At 55.0% G+C, this 15,746-nt stretch overlaps 1 protein-coding gene and 1 long non-coding RNA gene across 17 annotated transcripts in view; one reads left to right on the forward strand and one right to left on the reverse strand.

Moving 5' to 3' along the window:
• AGAP1 (ArfGAP with GTPase domain, ankyrin repeat and PH domain 1) overlaps positions 1 to 15,746 on the forward strand; it is a 558,467-nt gene that overhangs the window by 154,338 nt on the left and 388,383 nt on the right. The gene's annotated exons all lie outside the window — the stretch shown is intronic.
• On the reverse strand, positions 4,126 to 10,290 carry LOC146396217 (uncharacterized). Its single transcript, XR_014829148.1, has 2 exons — positions 5,045 to 10,290; positions 4,126 to 4,751 (listed from the first exon to the last, which is right to left on the reverse strand). It is a non-coding gene; the product is annotated as an uncharacterized LOC146396217 (long non-coding RNA).

The following is a 15,746-nucleotide window of genomic DNA, read 5'->3' on the forward strand; positions in this document are numbered from 1 at the left end:
CCCTGGAACGTTTCAGCGAGGCCTTATGTCAGATCAAGGGCAGTTTCTTGCTACCTGATATGCATGTATTGGGGCAGAGTCTGTTGACACAAGTATAATTCAATACAAAGAAAGGTCCGATAATAAATGATTAATTACTCCATAGGTGTCCCTCTCTGGCGCGGTCCTCTGCATCCCTGCCGCCTGATGCTCCTTGAAACCCGCTGCAAGCAGTACCTGGCCAGGGCCACACGTGTTTTCAGGCTGTTCTCTTGCCGTCCTGGAGGGTTGATTACAGCAATTAAGTGACTCATAGATAGCCCGGACTGAGGTCAGCTTTCTAAATTAGTAATTTACCACTGATTTTCCATAGCACGTTTTTACGAGTGGCTTTGTTCTTTAATTTTTGATTCCCTTGATTTGTATTGCTCCGTTTGTATAGGGTGATAGACTCTTATAGTTTTTTTTTTTTTTTTTTTAAAGCCTTCAGTGGAGGGGAAGGCAACAATTAGATGAAATGGCTGTATTTTTTTTTTTTTTTTAAACTTGATTTGTTGCTGAGGAGACGGTACAGGGTTTTAAAAGCTGTAACTCAGTTTCCCATTTGAGACATTTTGAACTAGTTACATGCTCAGTGTTTTGAAACTCCCTTGGTTTCTTACAAATGAGTCCAGGTGGCAAGTTAGGAAAACGCCCATGGTTGTTGTGATAAGGTTGAATTGTTTTCCTGGAGACGCAGCAGCCCACTTGGGAGACATCGGAGCAGAGCTGTGCTGGTCAGCCAGAGACCCTCCGAGCAGACACGGGACACTTGTGCTTTGTCTGGCCATGTATATTTTCTCCAGCGGGGGCCCACGTTTCAGCATAGACCCGTTAACATCTTTCTCTATGTCCCCCTGGGCTTGGGACATCCTGCCCCCACAGGAATGTTCAAACGTCCATCTGCTAAAGAAGGCCTCAGTTTTAACTTAGCCTCCCTGCCGTCTGGTGGATTGTGCAGTTAAATGCTAAGGCTTGGGAGCCTAAGACCTAACTTGTGCTTTTGAATCCCTGTGGGTTCTTGTAATCTTCAGTCAAGGCATTGGGATGAAAGGACTGAAGCTCCTACCTTTGCTGGATGATTCTCTTGTGCAGTTTCTGTTTCTTTTCCTTTTTGGTACGACTTCAGAGTATTTTTATTCTGTGGCATCACCAAGTGTTTCTTGAGTTTCTCGGGCGTGATCTGCAGCAGGAGCGGAGAGCCAGGGCTTAACGGGGCGCAGTTCCTGACTTGCGAGGGCAGCGGCCTCTCGGGGGAGATGGCGAGGTTCCAGTGAATCACCACTTCACGGGATGCTTCGGGGAAGGGGTGGCTGTCTCTCTGCCCCGCGTGCTTCCCTTGCAGCACAGGTGTGACAATAACCTGCCAGTGCTGATAGCCAGTGAGCCCCTCCTGGGTGTGAATGAAGCCTGTCCTGTTTCGCAGTGGAACTAAGAGCTCTGTGCTTGGCTCATAGAACTGTCACACGTGTTTGTGGGAACAGTTGGGGAGGAGGAACATAAGAAGAGGAGCGAATGTCCTTGAGCAGGGGAAGGAGTTAATGAAGGCCTTGCAAAGGGGTAAAATGACTTGGGTCTTCCAGGATCCGTAGGAGTTTACCAGTAGTGAAGAGGAGATTCTTCACCAGCAAGCTACATGAGATTTCTGAAGTGACGCCTAAAAAGTCACTCCTCTTCTCCAGATCTGTGTAACTAATGCCACCGTCAGCCGCTAAAAAGATGTTATGGTTTCCACGAGGTTTTTTTTTTTTCCCCTTTTTTTGGGGGGGGATAAGTTGTTTTCGATGGGAAATTGCCTTTAGGTTATTGTTATCCTTTTTGTGTAATTAACTGAAGAATTATATTCATTTAAAATGAAACAACGAGTAAAATAATGAAAAAGATTTTATTTATTTAGGACAACAACTGAGATAGAGTGTGTACAGCAGCAGTCACATCCTCAGGTGGTGAACAGACTCGGTATTAAGGTCAGCAGATGAGCGAAAAGAAGGCCGATTATTGTCTTTGCATCATTTTGAAAGAAAGGACCAGCTGCCCGCCTTGTTTTGGTCTGGGTTTTGTTCGGCTCTAATTGAGAGTCGGTGGTGGTGACGATATTTACTTGTTTGTAGGTTACAGCCTTTGACCTTCTGCTGCTCAAACATTTCCGTCCATGCAATCACCATTTGTTTAGGTCTCTTTTCTGCCGTTCATTTCCTTAAGACAAAAACATAGATGCTCCTGCAGTTTTTACAAACGGTTAGTGCACATTTATTCATTTGACTGGTTTTTCGTTCAAGGATACATTTTGACCCTTTGTTTTCTTACAAGCTCTTGATGATGTCATTTGCATGCTGTTTTCAACAGTCACAGTGCCCATGGATCTGTAGACTCAGAAGGCTCACAAAAGAAGTCTGCTCTCCGGGTTGGAGGATGGGACTCTGGTCCATCCTCAGGCCCAGGGCGTACCAGCCGGAGGCTTGCCAGGGGCTCTTTTGGCTTCTCCTTATCTAACAGATGAAGATAATTTTAAGAGGCGCGTCTCACTGGGTGGGAGTGAAAGGGGAAGGAGGCTGCTTTCTCACTCTCATTTGTTGAGCGTAGTTACAAAGCCCCGAGACTGTGTCTGGTAGGATCGTCACATCCAAGAATTTGTGTGACTTAGTGTGCCCGTTGTTAGGTCACCCCTTAGGACCACCCTTTTATTCCGTGGGCTCTCTTTGGGTACCACCGGAAACAGAGTCATTGGAGTGGATGTTCATCTGTTTGAGAGGCTCGTCTAAGCGAATCGTGTGTTCCCTCTGTGCCTGTGTCACTGCAAAGGCTTCTTTGAGCTGTGCTGCTCACTGGCAGACCCTTGAGCGTTGACTCCGTAAACAATGCCACCGGCCCCTGTGACGCAGCTCCTGCCCTCTCTAGGTGTCACACACACCAGAATTACTCCGATGCCACTTCTTTGGTTGTTGGGGGCGGGAAACGGCGGGTGTTTATCTACCTTGTCCCTTCCTGTCTCACTTAGCAAGGGCTTTAAAACAGTGGAAAAACCAGTTGGCCTGTGAAATATGGGTAGCAGGATTTTGGACCTAAGGCTGCCACTGGTAACTTGCTTTTCTGCAGTCTAAGTCCTGCTGCCTTAGGCCTCAGCCCTGTCCCGGTGGTGGGTAGGTGGAGCTGGGCAGGCTCTGTCTCCAGGTGCCCCCAGCTCGCCCAGAGCTCCAGGATATGTGTTTATCTTCTTCTTCTGGTTATTTTAGTTGCCAGACTAGAATCCCAGCCTCCTGAGACTCTGACCTCTCTTGCACTTAAGAGAAGATGCCTGAGCTGGCTTATGGAAGATTCTGGAGGCCTGGTTCCTGTGAAGACACTTGGGGATTTGGAAGGGACGCTGGGAGTTTGGGGGAAGCAGGCCCCAGAAGGCCCCATAGTCAGTGCGGAGGAGCGCATGCGCTTGGGGAAAGGCTGATGCAGAATCTGCAGTCCCCGCACGTTGGAGTGGCGGCCCCTTCCGTGGAGCGGGCGGTCCCAGGAGGCTTCCAGGCACAGGCTAGTCGGGGACCTTTGGAAGAGCTGCTCTGTTTGTTGCCTGGGGGCTTAGAATTGGGCTTCGAGTCGTGTATTAGTTTTTAAGGACCTTTCAAGATCCAGGATTTTGATGACTTTTGGACCTGGTCTCCCGGGAGGAGTCAGCTTTCTCCCTGACCTACAGAAGGGGTGTTGGTCTGTAATTTCTTCGTCCTGCTGTCCTGCCCGGCCTCGCCTGGCCTCACCTGTGGCCCCTGCTTTCCGCAGCTGGCCGGTCTGAGACTTGGGAAGAGCCCTGCCTGGCAGCCAGGGAGGATCTGCTCCCACCTCCCCAGGGCTACCCCCCAGCTCCTGCCTGTTGGGTTCATGTTGGGCCATCGAGCCCCTCACGGTGCCACGGCTGGTTGTCCTTGTACCCTCTGGTGGGCGATGTCCCAGCATGGCCATACCCCGATGCTCTCGCAGCCCGTGCTTCTCTCTTGTCTGCTTCCTCTTAGCCTTCTTCCCTCGATAACGGCTCTCAGGTATGAGTTATATGATGACGGTGGCAGGAAAGAATGTTCCTCTGTTTATCGTGGGAGAGTTTTTTGGTCTGTTGTCTTTTTAGGGCTGCACCCTCGGCATATGGAGGTTCCTAGGCTAGGGGATTAATCGGAGCTGTAGCTGTTGGCCTGTGCCACAGCCACGCCAGATCCGAGCCGCCTCTACGACCTACACTGCAGCTCACAGCAACACAGGATCCCCAAACCACTGGGTGAGGCCAGGGATCGAACCCACGTCCTCATGGATGCTCGTCGGGTTCGTTCACCGCTGAGCCACGACAGGAACTCCTATCGTGGGAGACTTTTAAGTTGCCGCGTGGAGAAGGCGCAGCATCCAGAGTCAGAGGAATAGGTTTGGTCTTAGCTGCAAACTTAGGCTCGCAAGGCTCCCCCAGAAGTTGTTTCACTGCCCCGAGCCCCATCTGCCTCATTTATTTAAGTAGGTGTTCAGCATCTCTGCAGCCGATCCTCAGGGAGGCCAGGATAAATGTGAAAGCGAGGCTTAAACCAGGCAGCTGCGCAACAGCTCTGCTTCAGAATAATTGCCTGTCGTGTGTTCTGCAAAAGACCCCAAGATAGAACACACACCCAGTACGGGGATAAGCTTGGATTCCCAGTTGCTCTGAGATAGAAGTTTCCCAAAACTCTAGGTGGGAGTTAAGCTTTTGTTTTTGTTTTCACCCCTTCACCCTGTGGGTTTTTTTTTTTTTTTTTTTTTTTTGTCGTTGTTGTTGTTGTTGCTATTTCTCGGGCCGCTCCCGCGGCATATGGAGGTCCCCAGGCTAGGGGTTGAATCGGAGCTGTAGCCACCGGCCTACGCCAGAGCCACAGCAACGCGGGATCCGAGCCGCGTCTGCAACCTACACCACAGCTCATGGCAACGCCGGATCGTTAACCCACTGAGCAAGGGCAGGGACCGAACCCGCAACCTCATGGTTCCTAGTCGGATTCGTTAACCACTGCGCCACAACGGGAACTCCCACCCTGTGGTTTTTAAATGATCTTTACTTTTTTGTACATTGTTGACCACTGTACCTTCTCTTTAGCCATGGGGAGAACAGAATTTTTTTTTTTTTTTTTCCTTTGGCTTAGTCTTTTTTCTGCCTCTTCTTTTGTGTGTCTAGAAGGGTTAGCTCCATTGGGTGCATATGCATTCATTTCATTCTTGCAACGAGCCAAAGAGGTGTTTATTTCCGAAAGCTCTCCGAGTCCCGCGTCCTCACCCTGCCTTTCGCAATCCCTGTCTCTGCTTTCCTCGTCGAGCGTGGTGCCTGAAAAGCGGGGTTCTCCGCCTGCGTGGGGAAGCCCTCTTGCTGTTTCACTGAACAGTGGCCAACAGTGACTTACAGCCTTCAGAGGAAGAAGCCCTGATCTGACACACGGAGTCTTTCCGTGGCGTGGAGCGTGACAGAGATCACGTGGCACCTTCCACACCGTCTTCAGGACTCAGGTGTGCTAACGCAGTGATGCACCTGAGTCGCGGGACCCGGGTTCCCACTCATTTCTGCTTTGGCCAGCCCACGGCAGCTCAGAGGCGTCAGCTCACGTCACAGCACCTGTTCATTGTTGGTGCTGGCAGGGAGCCCTGCTGAGAGGCGCTTGGGGGTCACACGGGTCCGGTCAGGGTGCAGGGAGCTGCCCCCCCCCCCGGCGGGGCTTCCTGGGGGGACCCTCCCCAGGCCTGGGAGGGCTCATGCAGTGTAGGCTCGTTGAAGCTTGGGAGAAAGTGCTTGCTGGTGGAACGTGGCTCAGATGTGGAGCCCCGGAGGCTCTGGTCTGCTGCTGGGAGGCGTGTTGGGTCAGAACCCAGTGAGGGTGGGAGGGAGAGCGGGTCTCAGTGTGCAGGTGCCCAGAGGGTCCTGGGACGTGCCCTCAGCCGGGTCCATTTGGCCTTTGACGTGTGTAGTCCCCAGGCGTGGCCTCTGTGCACCCGTGAAAGGGGACCCAGCTGGCCCCCTGAAGTCAGGTGGAAAAGCACCAAGGCCCGAAGGCTGGTCTCCCCCGGCCTTGTATTTCCTGGGAGCAGGTGACGTCTGTGTGGCCTGGTTCTGACGGGTGCAGCACACCTTCGACCACCACGTGGGAACACACCCAAGTCTCCACCTTCGGGAACGTTCCCTCCGATGGTGCTTCCCTGGAGGTCATGTTCAGGCCTCCCCAGGAAAAGCATGGGGCTGGTGGGAAGGGCAGTGGCTGGTCCCCAGAGGCCCCGCACCGTTGGGCCACCCCAGGGCGCGGCCACCGGACGAGATGACCCAAGTCCACAGCTGCCTTCCCAGTCCCATTCCTCTGGTCCGGACGCTGGTCTCTGAGCCTTCACCCCTTTCACACCCACCCTGCGCGCCGCCCATGGGTAAGGAGCAGGTGCTGCTGTGGAAGAGAGTTATTTCCAGCCTGGGCTTTTGTCCCCAGCTCAAGGCCACCCTTCACGGCCTTGTCCATTCCCTCCCCCAAGATGGCCAGGCGCACGCAGAGCCCTGGGGCGGGAGCTTGTCTCTGTAAAGACCTTTAGACTGTGAAGGCTTTGCCCCCACCCATCCTTAAACCACGAGCTCAAGTTTATGAGACGAGAATAAGTGTCGGCTGCACCGGCACCTGGAGGCTGTGCCCGCGAGCACCAGGCCCGTGAGGCCGGGTTGTTGGCTTTAGGAGTGGATCATGAACAGGTGCGTGGGTGCAGAGTTAGGGGATGGGGTCGTGTGTTGTCTTGCACCAGCCGTACCTCTCATCGCGGGTGGCGGAGGGTTGGCTTGGTGTGCGTGTTTTAGTCCCGTGGCGGCTGCCCGCCCCTTGGTGGTGACCCTCCCCGCCCCCAACACCAGCCACTGTTCTGGAAGGACGTGCCGCCACCCCGACCAGCGGGCAGAGTGAGGCTGTGTGTACTTAAGAAATCTTACCCTCCTTCGAAATGAAACATCATTTCTGGGAATTCCCAGGTGGCTCAGCGGGTCAAGGATCTGGCTTTGTTGCTGCTGTGGCGTGGGTTCGATGCCTGGCCCGGGAACTTCGGCATGTGGCAGGTGGGGCCAAACACACCCAATAGTTTCATCTGTGGGGAATGGGTCACAATAACGGCCCCTTGGGAAGAAGTCACAGTTTGGCGGCCTCTCCCGCTTTCCCCTTTGTTCTCCCTCCGAAATGTATATACTTAAAATGTTGGGTGAAACTTAATATTTAATGTAATATCTGTATATTAAATACAGAAAACTTTATAATTATGAAGTGATTATTTAATATTTAAGCTGGGTCCAATTAAAAAATTCACACGGTGCTTATTCGGAGGCCGGGGAGCTGGCATTGAGCAGGGCACAGGCTGAGGCTGGCGGTGCCCCTCCTGCCCTGCGGAAAGCCCGCTCACGTGCTCACAGCACCTCCGGGAGGTGTGGACACAACCGCTGATGGCCAGGTTCCCATGCAGCTTCCAATTTCCGTTCAGAGGAAAGCTTTGCCTTCTTCTTTTTTCTTTTTGGCTTTTTAGGGCCATACATATGGCATATGGAAGTTCTCAGGCTGGGGGCCGAATTGGAGCTGCAGCTGCCGGCTACACCACAGCTCATGGCCACGCCGGATCCTTGACCCACTGAGCGAGGCCAGGGATGGAACCTGCATCCTCATGGAGACCAGTCAGACTCGTTACTGCTGCGCCACAGCAGGAGCTCCGAAAGCTTTGAAAGCAACCGCCTTCCTTCCCTGATCCCCTGTCCGCTGGATGCTGATGAACCCCGCGGTGTTACTGCTTATGGGGCCACACCTGAGACCTACCTGCAGGTACAGGTCAGGTGGCGGGGCGCTGCGCCTGACCTGTCCGGCCAAGGGATGCACCCCGGCTCTGAAAGCCCTGGTCTCAGAGGCAGAATCCAGGAGTTTGCTGTCCAAGACGTTTGCGTTCCCCAGGCCGTTTTCTACAGCGCAGGAGGGTTTGGTAGCATTTTTCCTTTCTTTACGGTCTCTAGAGAGCTCCCCGTCCCTGGGAGGGAGCTGAAGGCCTGAGGTTCCCTCAGTCCCAGCGCCCGGGGGGGCAGGCGGAAACCAGCACCTTTTTTGGGCCCAGCCGTTTCCTCCCCCGCAGCCTCAGAAACCTTGACCTTCATTCATAGTTGACGTGTCTACGGGGTGATGATGTGATTTGTGTATAATGCTGCGAAAATCCTAGAGTCATTCATCTTCGACACACCTTGAAATCCATTTCAGAGGCGTTTCCAGACCTCAGTGTGCCTGGTACCTGTCAGTTCCAATTTGATAGGACATGCAGGTGAAATCATGTTCAGAGTTCCCCGGTGCCTCCACAGGGGAAGAGTCTGGCATTGTCCCTGCTGTGGCTTGAGCAGTGGGTTCGATCCCTGGCCCAGGAACTTTGATATGCCGTGGGCGCAGCCAAAAAAGAATCGTGTTACAGCCGATGGTTTGTCTAGGTGATGGCTCAGCTTGTCAGTTCTTCTGTTTCCAAAAACTGCACAGGACTCTTCTCTTCGTCACGGCGAGGCTGGAGATTTACCTGGGACGTGAGCGACCCGCGGCGGCCGGGAGAGCGGCAGCATTAAGCATCTCTTCTGGCGGGAGGGAGCCCGCCTCCCCGGGAGTAGAGGGTCTCTGGTAGATGACCCCTGGGGTTGTCCTCTCAGCTCTGTCCTGGGACAGTCACGTCTTAACTGGGTCCAACTTCCGGGTCTGTGGACAGTCAAGGCGTCGGCTTCCTCACGGTGCCTGTTGGAAGGTGGGGTCCTGGGGGGTGTGTGGGGAGCACGTTGCCTGTCCCAGCAGTGCACCTTCATTCCCTGGTTCTGGGGGGTCGGTGAGCACCCCACTCCAGTTACCTTTCACGTCTCCAGTGCCTCTGCTTCAGACACAGTTCTGGAAGTTTCTGCCTCTCCCTGGGCCCTCCGTGTGCCCTGCAGATGCAGGCCGCGTTGAGGGGGATCAGATCCCACCCCTCACGGCCCAGGCCCTGCCCTAGTCTTGTGTCGTTTCTGAGTTTCACGTGGGTGTGGAGGGGAGATGGCGTTTTTCCTTCTGTTGAGGTTCTGTCCTCCTGTGTGTGTAACGGCTCCCGCCCATTATGGCCAGGATAGGGGTGGCTGCTGCTGAAATAGGAATCCTGATGTGGGAGTTCCCGGTGTGGCTCAGCAGGCTGAGGACCTGACGTCGTCTCAGTGAGGATGCAGGTTCGATCCCTGGCCTTGCCCCGTGGGCTAAGAATGGGTGTTGCTGCAAGCTGTGGTGTTCGTTGCAGACACCGCTTGCATCCAGTGTTGCCTGGGTTGTGGCATAGGCCTCAGCTGCAGCTCCAATTCCACCCCCCGCCCCCCGTCCAGAAACGTCCATCTACCACAGTCCATCTACCACAGGTGCGTCTGTAAAAAAGGAAAAAAAAAAAAAGAAGAAATCACAGTTTGTCTCCAAGGACGGGGCCTTCAGGTGAGCCTGGCGTCTTAGGGGGGAGGGACCCAGCTTCGGGGACCCATCCTAGGTCCCAGACCTGCAGACTGGTGGCCCTGCCGGTGGCTGTGCTGTTGGAGGACTGGACTCATGCCGCCCGTGTGTAGACTGGTCGGTGGCGGTTAACTGCAGCAGCACCTGCGCGGGGGTTCCAGGCTGGCCCTGCAGGGGGCGCTCTACCCCTGTGGGTTCACTGACTCCAGCAGCACCGACCGGGAGGACTGGCAGAGGACTGACGGTCGTCTGCAGAGAGGGGTCTACAGAACTGTTTGTAGACAGGTTGCTTGAGTGAGGGTCCCAAGGCCACCCCAGCGGTTGGGCTGCGGGCTCCCCTGTCAGTTGGGTGGCATGGCCGCCACCTGCCTGGCCCTCAGACTCTGACACAGTGTCAGGGGTCTTGGTCAGCGGGCAGGGTTGTGGGCCTGCGGTGCAGCTCCCTGCAGCCCCAGACTTACCCTTAGGAGCCACGCGGAGAGGGGGCAGGCAGAGCGTGTGTGCAGGACATGGAGCACGTGGTGTGAACCACGGGAAGGGCCGGTGTGGGGTCGTGGTCCCGGCCCGGGCAGGCTTCTGTGTCTCAGGTCTGTTGCTTCGTCTTTGTCTATCTCTGAGGCATGATTCCTTCCTCCCTCCCTCCCTCCCTCCCTTCCTTCCTTCCCTTTTTTTGGGCTGCACCTGCGGCACGTGGACGTTCCCAGGCCAGGGGTCGAATGGGAGCTGCCCCTGCAGCCACAGCAACACTAGATCAGAGCTGCACCTGCGACCTACGCCACAGCTCACAGCCATGCCAGATTCTTAATCCAGGGATCGAACGCGTGTCCTCCTGGACACTGATAGGGTTCGTTTCTGCTGAGCCACACGGGGACTCCCTGGGAGGTGTACTTTCTCTCGGTGGCAGGGCACTCACAGGGCACTTTGCCACCTGGCCACCTCCATCTCCACCCGAGGAGGGAAAGGCCAGGAACGGCCCCGTATCCCGTCGTGGGGCTGGGCAGTTGGTAGATTCTCGTGTGTGTGTGTGTGTGTGTGTGTGTGTGTGTGTGTGTTCACACCTGTGGAGTCTTGGCCACGGGGCTGAGGCTGGTGCTGCCCCAGCAGGTGGCCAGGGAGCTCACGTGTCGTGCCGCAGGCTGGGAGTGCCAGGAACGGAGAGGTCAGGCTGGCTGTTTCGCTTTCCAGACTGTATTAAAGCACTTGAGGATATTTGCGGTTTTAAAAACATTTAATAAGTTCCCTGAACTGATTTGTACGTATCCGATGACGACGGTTGCGCATGTTTGGCAGAAGTGATGCTGTGTAGATGCCCGGGTGACGGGGAGCCCCTGGGTCTCACTCTGCACTGGCTCCCGTGCAGTATTGTCCCTTCTTTCTGGTCAGGGGTGGGTCCAGAGATGCGCCTCTTAGCTCCCCCTTGGAGAAGGAGGGGTGTTACTTCCTGCCCCGTGCCTGGGGTTCATGCAGTGGCCTCATTTTTACTACTCAGAGGACTTCAGAACGCTTTTATTTTGGTCCTTTTTACAGCCAGACCTGCAGCATAGGGAGGTTCCCAGGCTAGGAGTCAATCTGAGCTGCAGCATGGGGTCTACACCACAGCCACAGCAACGCCAGATCCGAGCCGCATCTGTGACCTCTGCTGCAGCTTGTGGCAACACCAGATCCTTAACCCACTGACGAGGTCAGGGATCAAACCTCAGGGACACTCATGTCGGATTCTTAACCCGCTGCGTCACAGAGGGAACTCCCTTCAGCACACATTTCTAGAACAAAGGACGGGAAGTTGGAGCTACCAGGGACTTTGACCCCCACCCCACCCTCAGCCTTTTGAAGGTGAACGCTTCTGGCTTTTTAAAGGACAGACGGACCCAGCTGCCCTCCTGGGACTGGGGCTGCTCCCCCTCCCCCTCTGCCTGAGGCCCGGCTTTGCTCCAGGGTGCAAATCCTTCCAGAGGCAGAACTGTGGGAGGAGCTTTGGACGTTGTGCATTTGAACCTTTCAGGCTTGAGCTGAGTGTAAAACAGATGATAGCCTGGAAGGGCCTAGTTTATTCTTCTTCTAAAGTGTGGGCAGGTGAACACCGGGCCCTTGGAGGCCGGCAGGTTGGGACCCATGTGGCCCTGCTGCCCCGGGAGCCGCCTGGTGGGCAGCCAGAGCCCGGGGCTCCCGTGGAAGAGGTGCAAGCTGTCAGCTCGGGGCGGGGGCGGTGCTCTTGGATTGGGGTTGCTCTTGCCGTCCGTTTGGGTGAAGTCGTCGTGTTTTTTCTTTGCTCGCCATCTCCCCCCTCCGCCAGCGGTTTGAGGATTGGTTTTGAGAAGTCCGATCAGTAGGTTTATTTTCAGAGTTCTAAATCCAGCCGTGTAAACACGTGCAGTCTGGGCCGAGGGCCTGGCATGGCTTCGTGGCTATTTTAGCCATGCCAGGAGCCTTCCTGGAAGCCGCTCAGGCCGGCTTGTCTCTGCTTGGGCTGTGGGCTTGCATCTCAGGGCTCCAGTGAGAATGCCCGAGCACCCGGAGGGGGCTGCTTACTGGAAGACTCGACCCCTCCCTCCAGATTCTATTCCCGAGGTCAGGCAGGGCCGGGAGCTTGCCTCTGTCTGAGGGCCCTGGGCGCTGGGGGCTGGGCCCTGGGCGCTGGGGGCTGGGTGCCTTCTTTGCTGCTGGCAAGTGCAGCCCGGGCTACCTCCTGGGCAGGGCCAGTGTCTCTGCGGATGGTCACTGCTCGTCAAGGGAGGGGAGAGCCGGGCCTTTTTGAAGGCTGAGCTGGCCAGGGACACACTCCCAAAGGAGTCCCGTTTTCACGTTTCCATCGCAATAAGCAAAAGTCAGTTTAACACATCTTCAAAATCTACCTCTGGCCTCAAGTTATCATCTGAGACGTGCCAGCATCTGGGGTGGGTGGGTGGGGGGCCTCTGCTGAGTCCGCGACGGGCTTAGACTCCCCTCTTTCTCCTCCCTCCCCCACCACAGAGCCACACTGGATCTAAAATGACCACATAGTCATTGTCCCTTGTGGCCGTGTCCACAGCAAGGTCACATGTCAGCAAGGGCTGCAACGCAGATGCCAAGAGAAACCTCTGTGACATTTGTCTGTCGCCGTGGGCTCACATCTGCTGGGCCCCAAGGACAGAGAGCTGTGGGGCGGCGGGGGGGTCTTTTGCTCTGAAGACCTGCCCCTCCCTCTGTGTGGGGAGCAGTCTGCACTGAGTCTTCGTGCCCTTACAGCCGGCTCTGTTCCGTGTGGGGGCACCTTGCCAGGGAAAGAGGTAGGAGGTGGGGCTGAGTCCCGCAGATGCACATGTGGACGCAGGACCGCTGGGCGCCAAGGCCAAGGAGCCCCGCAAGCAGGGCACCAGTGGAGTCTGGCACAGATGCTGGGCAGCACGGGGAGCCTGGGTGCGGGCGACGGTTGGGACGGTCCTCAGCCCCTCTTGGGACTTCAGGTTTTCATCTCTTTCTGTGTAAGCGCTGGAAATTCTTTTGTTGAGTACAGGGGGCGGGGTGGGGGCAGAGATGGTGCCTGTGTGGTGAGGGGCAGGTGCCAGGACTGGCAGTGCCATGATGGGGCTCCATTCTGACCACCGGGGAGAGAGCAGGCACGCTTGTTTTGGTTTCTTTTCTTTTTTTCTTTCTTTTTTTTTGCTGTGCCCACAGCACGCAGAGGTTCCTGGGCCAGGGATCGAACCTGCACCACAGCAGTAACAATGCTGAATCCTTAACCGCTAGGCTGGCTACAAGGGAACCCCACTGTTTTCCAATTTTTTTTTTTTGTCCATTGCACCTGACCAGGGCTGACCCCGAATGACAGTGACAGAGGGGCCTTGACGTCCTGGACGCAGTCCGACACACAGGACTGATGGTGGAGGCTGGCCTTCGTCTCTGCACGTGGCAGCCGGCGGCTTTGTCTCCTGGACACGAGGCCCTGGACCGAGGCCACAGGGAGGAGACACGGACCCAGGGACCTGCCAGGCCTGTGATTAGAGCTGCTGGACTTGACAGCTTAACGAGTAGCGTTTGTTTTCTTGACGTAAGGCAGCTGCAGACCTGCTCGTGGCTCTGTGGAATCACTGCCGTTTCTTGTGCGTGGGCTCCAGGCTTATTTGTGGGAAGAAAGTCCTGGTTAACTCAGCCCCGATCCTGCCCTGGACACAGGAATACCCCAGCTGTCTCAGTTTTGATTTGCTTGTATCTACGTTAAATCAAGGGTTATATCAGACGAAGGCCATTCCGAGGCCCTGTCAAGGAGCCGGGGTCTCGAAGCCTCCTGCGTGGTCGTGGGGCCCATGGCCTTGAGAGAGGCTGGGCTAGCCCTCAGCGCCGGCGCACTGGGGGTCTGCATGGAAGGGTGTTCCTGGAAGAGAAGGTTCTAGGATGCGAGGGCCAAAGGGACCCCATGTGGCCCTCTTGTCTTACAGGTGAAGAGCTGGGGCCCCAAGACACCAAGTGACTTACTGGAACTCGCCCTGGTGTTCCGTGCAGGGTGTGGACTGGAAGCTAGAATCCCCACCTCCAGCTGGGAAAGTGCTGGTCCTTTATTAAGCAGAGCCTCCTGTCTTACATGGTCCCCTTGGCACCCCCCAGCCCTTAACTCCTCCGGTCCCAGGTTTCTCTGCTGGGGACAGACAAGCTGTGGCAGTAGGCACAGAGTGGGCCCTGCGCCCTGCTGTTGGGTGTGGGTGGTCCTGGCCCCCCCACCCCAAGCCACGCTGCCTCCACTCCTCGGCCAGCCTTTGGCCAAAATTCAGCGACAGCAGGGAAAGCGTTAATCCGGCTCGTTCATTCCGAGGCCATCCTTGCATCCCGTGTCCCCTCTTACCCAGCCGCCCCTTATCATAAACGGTGATTGCACCGCAAATTAAAACGTATTAGTGGCTGTTGACGATTCTTGATAAAATTAATTCTGCCCAGCCCAGTTATGTGCACATGGGACTGACACACATGCAGCCCATGAATTGTAAATATCTAAGCCTTCTCTATTTTTTTTCAGGATTTGTTTTAACCGGGAACATTTTTTTTGTTTCAGCTTTGTCTTAAGTTTCACAAATAAAGCGGCTGTGGCCTGCCCCCAGCATCCAGGCTGCACAGTAGAAATTACCTTTTCATAATATGTGTCGACGCAAACGTCAGTCGGAAGAACAGCTGTAACCTATCTCAGGAAAATGGCTGTGGATTTAACCTGCTGATTTTATTTTTTTCTGGCAATTTCTGACTCATACCTTTGCATAAAATGTCCTTACTTTTAACCATTTCATTTTCAAGGACTCTGCAATTTCATTTTAGGTGCTAGGATGTCTAAACGACTCCTTAAAGTTTTTAAAAACCTGCTTACGATTTTAAATATTAGAGACTGTGGGATTCTGACTTTGGTCCGAGATGACCCTGTCCCACTGCTGCTTAGAAGTGCTGGGGCAAAAAAAAAAAAAAAAAAAAAAAAAAAGAAAAAGAAGAAAAAAGGCGTTCCCATTGTGGCTCAGAGGAAATGAATCCGAATCCAACTAGGAACCATGAAGATGCAGGTTCAATCCTTGGCCTCACTCAGTGGGTGAAGGATCAGGCGTTGCTGTGAGCTATGGTGTAGGTCACAGACGCGGCTTGGATCTGGCGTGGCTGTGGCTGTGGTGTAGGCCGGCAGCTGTAGCTCCGATTTGACCCCTAGCCTGGGAACCTCCAAATGCTGCGGGTACGGCCCTAAAAAGCAAAAAAAAAAAAAAAAAAAAAAAAAAAAGTGCCAAGGTCGCTGGTAGGAGCTGTGTGCCCTGGGCCATGAGCTGGCACTTCGGTGGTGTGGCCATGGCTCTGAGCGTGCAAGGGTCCTTGTAGCGGCCTAGTGGGACAGCCAGTGTTGGTGTTTGGCGATGAATGATCACCCCAGCCGTCGTTCGCAAATCCTTGCAAATCTTCGCTCTTGTGGAAGGCGTTCCTCGAGGCTCAGCCCTAAGCCCCTGAGGTCCAGCTTGAACATCTGTGCTGGGACTCTGGGGTCTTTATCAGGCTCCTGTTGGCTGAGTTTTGGAGACTAGAGAGGAACCTGAGGTGTCTAAGCCTGGCGCCCGCCTGGGGGCCGGGCAGGAGGTGTTGGCGGCCTGGACCTCGGGAGCATCCGATAGGCCCCGTCCGGGGAAGGAAGACAGACGGGGAGGGCTCTGGTAACCCAGGCTTCCCAAGACTCCAGACCCAGACCCCCGCTCTCCTTGACCGTATCCTTCCTTACTTTGTGGGGGGCATCAGGGTCACTGGCAGTGATGCCAGGGATTG

The sequence above is a fragment of the Sus scrofa genome, chromosome 15, assembly GCF_054392235.1.
Source record: "Sus scrofa isolate SSC_HxYL_T2T_F1_AM1 chromosome 15, Sscrofa_HxYL_maternal_Yorkshire_Landrace_v2.0, whole genome shotgun sequence".
Lineage (NCBI taxonomy): Eukaryota > Metazoa > Chordata > Mammalia > Artiodactyla > Suidae > Sus > Sus scrofa.